The sequence below is a fragment of the Chiloscyllium punctatum genome, unplaced genomic scaffold (assembly GCF_047496795.1).
Source record: "Chiloscyllium punctatum isolate Juve2018m unplaced genomic scaffold, sChiPun1.3 scaffold_1051, whole genome shotgun sequence".
NCBI lineage: Eukaryota > Metazoa > Chordata > Chondrichthyes > Orectolobiformes > Hemiscylliidae > Chiloscyllium > Chiloscyllium punctatum.
Window position 1 is genome coordinate 21,275 of NW_027310785.1, and position 6,226 is coordinate 27,500.

The window sequence follows — 6,226 nt, forward strand, 5'->3', positions numbered from 1 at the left end:
GACCACTTCCCACGGTTGGAAATGCATGAAAATCGGCCTGGACACGGGGGAGGCTCCCCCCTCGATGACGAGACCGTCGGCAGAACCGCCGGAACAAACCCGGCTGAGCTACCCGGCTTACAAGTCTCAAAGTCGGTATGAGCAGACACGTCCACCCCCATTCCCTTTTGGACCACTTCCCACCGTTGGAAATGCACGAAAATCGGCCTGTACACGGGGGAGGCACCGGCCTCGAAGACGAGACCGTCGGCAGAACCGCCGGATCAAACCCGGCCGAGCTACCCGGGTTAGAAGCCTCAGAGTCGGGTTGAGCAGTCACGTCCACCCCCATTCCCTTTTGGACCACTTCCCACGGTTCGAAATGCACGAAAATCGGCCTGTACACGGGGGAGGGAGCCGCCTCGAAGACGAGACCGTCGGCAGAACCGCCGGTTCAAACCCGGCTGAGCTACCAGGCTCGGAAGCGCCAAAGTCGGGTTGAGCAGTCACATTCACTCCCATCCCCTTTTGGGCAACTTCCCACCGTTGCAAATGCATGAAAATCGGCCTGTACACGGGGGAGGGAGCCGCCTCGAAGACGAGACCGTCGGCAGAACCGCCGGATCAAACCCGGCTGAGCTACCAGGCTCGGAAGCGCCAAAGTCGGTATGAGCAGTCACATTCACTCCCATCCCCTTTTGGGCCACTTCCCACGGTTCGAAATGCACGAAAATCGGACTGAACACGGGGGAGGCTCCCCCCTCCAAAACGAGACCATCGGCAGAATCGACGGGTCAAACCCGGCCGAGCTACCCGGGGTTAGAAGCCTCAAAGTCGGGTTGAGCAGTCACGTCCACCCCCATCCCCTTTTGGACCACTTCCCACGGTTCGAAATGCACGAAAATCGGCCTGTACACGGGGGAGGCACCCGCCTCGAAGACGAGACCGTCGGCAGACCCGCCGGATCAAACCCGGCCGAGCTACACGGCTTACAAGTCTCAATGTCGGTATGAGCAGTCACGTCCACCCCTATTCCCTTTTGGACCACTTCCCACGGTACGAAATGCATGAAAATCGGCCTGTACACGGGGGAGGCACCCGCCTCGAAGACGAGACCGTCGGCAGAACCGCCGGGTCAAACCCGGCTGAGCTACCCGGCTCGGAAGCGCCAAAGTCGGGTTGAGCAGTCACATTCACTCCCATCGACTTTTGGGCAACTTCCCACGGTTCGAAATGCACAAAATTCGGCCTGAACACGGGGGACGCTCCCCCCTCGAAGGCGAGACCGTCGGCAGAACCGCCGGGTCAAACCCGGCTGAGCTACCCGGGTCGGAAGCGCCAAGGTCGGTATGAGCAGTCACATTCACTCCCATCCCCTTTTGGACCGCTTCCCACGGTTTGAAATGCACGAAAATCGGCCTGTACACGGGGGAGGCTCCGCCCTCGAAGGCGAGACCGACGGCAGAACCGCCGGGTCAAACCCGGCCGGGCTACCCGGGTTAGAAGCCTCAGAGTCGGGTTGAGCAGTCACATTCACCCCCATCCCCTTTTGAACCTCTTCCCACCGTTGGAAATGCACGAAAATCGGCCTGTACACGGGGGAGGCGCCCCTCTCGAAGGCGAGACCGACGGCAGAACCGCCGGGTCAAACCCGGCCGAGCTACCCGGGTTAGAAGCCTCAGAGTCGGGTTGAGCAGTCACATTCACCCCCATTCCCTTTTGGACCACTTCCCACGGTACGAAATGCATGAAAATCGGCCTGTACACGGGGGAGGCACCCGCCTCGAAGACGAGACCGTCGGCAGAACCGCCGGGTCAAACCCGGCTGAGCTACCCGGGTCGGAAGCGCCAAGGTCGGTATGAGCAGTCACATTCACTCCCATCCCCTTTTGGACCGCTTCCCACGGTTTGAAATGCACGAAAATCGGCCTGTACACGGGGGAGGCTCCGCCCTCGAAGGCGAGACCGACGGCAGAACCGCCGGGTCAAACCCGGCCGGGCTACCCGGGTTAGAAGCCTCAGAGTCGGGTTGAGCAGTCACATTCACCCCCATCCCCTTTTGAACCTCTTCCCACCGTTGGAAATGCACGAAAATCGGCCTGTACACGGGGGAGGCCCCCCTCTCGAAGACGAGACCGTCGGCAGACCCGCCGGATCAAACCCGGCCGAGCTACACGGCTTACAAGTCTCGATGTCGGTATGAGCAGTCACGTCCACCCCCATTCCCTTTTGGACCACTTCCCACGGTACGAAATGCATGAAAATCGGCCTGTACACGGGGGAGGCACCCGCCTCGAAGACGAGACCGTCGGCAGAACCGCCGGGTCAAACCCGGCTGAGCTACCCGGCTCGGAAGCGCCAAAGTCGGGTTGAGCAGTCACATTCACTCCCATCCCCTTTTGGGCCACTTCCCACGGTTCGAAATGCATGAAAATCGGCCTGTACACGGGGGACGCTCCCCCCTCGAAGGCGAGGCCGTCGGCAGAACCGCCGGGTCAAACCCGGCTGAGCTACCCGGGTTAGATGCCTCAAAGTCGGGTTGAGCAGTCACATTCACCCCCATCCCCTTTCGGCCCCCTTCCCACGGTTGGAAATGCATGAAAATCGGCCTGTACACGGTGGGCGCTCCCCCCTCGAAGGTGAGACCTTCGGCAGAACCGCCGGGTCAAATCCTGCCGAGCTACCCGCGTTAGAGGTCTCAATGTCGGCTTCAGCAGTCACATTCAATCCCATTCCCGTTTGGACCTCTTCCCGCCGATGGAAATGCACAAAATTCGGCCTGAACACGCGGGACGCTCCCCCCTCGAAGGCGAGACCGTCGCCAGAACCGCCGGGTCAAATCCGGCTGAGCTACCCGCGTTACAGGTCTCAAAGTCGGGTTGAGCAGTCACGTTCACCCCCATCCCCTTTCGGACCCCTTCCCACGGTTGGAAATGCATGAAAATCGGCCTGTACACGGTGGGCGCTCCCCCCTCGAAGGTGAGACCTTCGGCAGAACCGCCGGGTCAAATCCGGCCGAGCTACCCGCGTTAGAGGTCTCAATGTCGGCTTCAGCAGTCACATTCAATCCCATTCCCGTTTGGACCTCTTCCCGCCGATGGAAATGCACAAAATTCGGCCTGAACACGCGGGAGGCTCCCCCCTCGAAGGTGAGACCTTCGGCAGAACCGCCGGGTCAAATCCGGCCGAGCTACCCGCGTTAGAGGTCTCAATGTCGGCTTCAGCAGTCACATTCAATCCCATTCCCGTTTGGACCTCTTCCCGCCGATGGAAATGCACAAAATTCGGCCTGAACACGCGGGACGCTCCCCCCTCGAAGGCGAGACCGTCGCCAGAACCGCCGGGTCAAATCCGGCCGAGCTACCCGCGTTAGAGGTCTCAATGTCGGCTTCAGCAGTCACATTCAATCCCATTCCCTTTTGGAACACTTCCCGCCGTTAACAATGCACGATATTCGGCCTGAACACGCGGGACGCTCCCCCCTCGAAGGTGAGACCTTCGGCAGAACCGCCGGGTCAAATCCTGCCGAGCTACCCGCGTTAGAGGTCTCAATGTCGGCTTCAGCAGTCACATTCAATCCCATTCCCGTTTGGACCTCTTCCCGCCGATGGAAATGCACAAAATTCGGCCTGAACACGCGGGGCGCTCCCCCCTCGAAGGCGAGACCGTCGCCAGAACCGCCGGGTCAAATCCGGCTGAGCTACCCGCGTTACAGGTCTCAAAGTCGGCTTCAGCAGTCACATTCAATCCCATTCCCTTTTGGAACACTTCCCGCCGTTAACAATGCACGATATTCGGACTGAACACGGGGGCCGGTCCGCCCTCGAAGTCAACACCGTCCGCAGAACCGCCGGGGCAAATCCGGCTGAGCTACCCCGCCCCCGAACACTCAAAGTCCCTCTGAAGCCTTGCATTCGCCTCCTTGGAAAATTGACGTCAAACATTACCAAAATCGGGGGCACGAGCACTAAAGCTAAGTCTCACCCTTTCCCTATCCCTAACCAGGAACCGAACGCCCACCCTCAGCCTCACACCAACGCCGGTGCCACTCCAGACAGACACACCCTTCAAAACCACACCCATCCGGCCATGCAACTCAAAAAGGGTCCAAATTCAGAAACACCCCCTTCAAAAGGCACTCCATCCTCGGCCACACCACCGGGACATGCTCCCCTCGGCGATAATTAAGCCCCCACCACTATTTGAAGCCAACCGCAGCCGCAACTCGAACGGAGAAATCAGTAACCAATTCAAAAATGCGCTTGGTTACTGATTTCTACTGAGCCGAAAAAATTCTAAGTGTCGGTGGTTACTGATTTATACCAACCCGAAAATATTCTAAGTGTCGGTGGTTACTGATTTATACCAACCCGAAAAAATTCTAAGTGTCAGTGGTTACTGATTTATACCAACTCGAAAAAATTCTAAGTGTCAGTGGTTACTGATTTATACCAACCCGAAAATATTCTAAGTGTCAGTGGTTACTGATTTGTACCGACCCGAAAATATTCTAAGTGTCAGTGGTTACTGATTTATACCAACCCGAAAAAATTCTAAGTGTCAGTGGTTACTGATTTATACCAAGTCGAAAAAATTCTAAGTGTCAGTGGTTACTGATTTATACCAACCCGAAAATATTCTAAGTGTCAGTGGTTACTGATTTATACCAACTCGAAAAAATTCTAAGTGTCAGTGGTTACTGATTTATACCGACCCGAAAAAATTCTAAGTGTCAGTGGTTACTGATTTATACCAACTCGAAAATATTCTAAGTGTCGGTGGTTACTGATTTATACCAACCCGAAAAAATTCTAAGTGTCAGTGGTTACTGATTTATACCAACTCGAAAAAATTCTAAGTGTCGGTGGTTACTGATTTATACCAACTCGAAAATATTCTAAGTGTCGGTGGTTACTGATTTATACCAACCCGAAAATATTCTAAGTGTCAGTGGTTACTGATTTATACCAACTCGAAAAAATTCTAAGTGTCAGTGGTTACTGATTTATACCAACTCGAAAATATTCTAAGTGTCGGTGGTTACTGATTTATACCAACCCGAAAATATTCTAAGTGTCAGTGGTTACTGATTTATACCAACTCGAAAAAATTCTAAGTGTCAGTGGTTACTGATTTATACCAACTCGAAAATATTCTAAGTGTCGGTGGTTACTGATTTATACCAACCCGAAAATATTCTAAGTGTCAGTGGTTACTGATTTGTACCGACCCGAAAAAATTCTAAGTGTCAGTGGTTACTGATTTATACCAACCCGAAAATATTCTAAGTGTCGGTGGTTACTGATTTATACCAACCCGAAAATATTCTAAGTGTCAGTGGTTACTGATTTATACCAACTCGAAAAAATTCTAAGTGTCAGTGGTTACTGATTTATACCAACTCGAAAATATTCTAAGTGTCAGTGGTTACTGATTTGTACCAACCCGAAAATATTCTAAGTGTCGGTGGTTACTGATTTATACCAACCCGAAAATATTCTAAGTGTCAGTGGTTACTGATTTATACCAACTCGAAAATATTCTAAGTGTCGGTGGTTACTGATTTATACCAACCCGAAAATATTCTAAGTGTCAGTGGTTACTGATTTATACCAAGTCGAAAATATTCTAAGTGTCAGTGGTTACTGATTTATACCAACTCGAAAAAATTCTAAGTGTCAGTGGTTACTGATTTATACCAACTCGAAAATATTCTAAGTGTCGGTGGTTACTGATTTATACCAACCCGAAAATATTCTAAGTGTCAGTGGTTACTGATTTATACCAACTCGAAAAAATTCTAAGTGTCAGTGGTTACTGATTTATACCAACTCGAAAATATTCTAAGTGTCGGTGGTTACTGATTTATACCAACCCGAAAATATTCTAAGTGTCAGTGGTTACTGATTTGTACCGACCCGAAAAAATTCTAAGTGTCAGTGGTTACTGATTTATACCAACCCGAAAATATTCTAAGTGTCGGTGGTTACTGATTTATACCAACCCGAAAATATTCTAAGTGTCAGTGGTTACTGATTTATACCAACTCGAAAAAATTCTAAGTGTCAGTGGTTACTGATTTATACCAACTCGAAAATATTCTAAGTGTCAGTGGTTACTGATTTGTACCAACCCGAAAATATTCTAAGTGTCGGTGGTTACTGATTTATACCAACCCGAAAATATTCTAAGTGTCAGTGGTTACTGATTTATACCAACTCGAAAAAATTCTAAGTGTCAGTGGTTA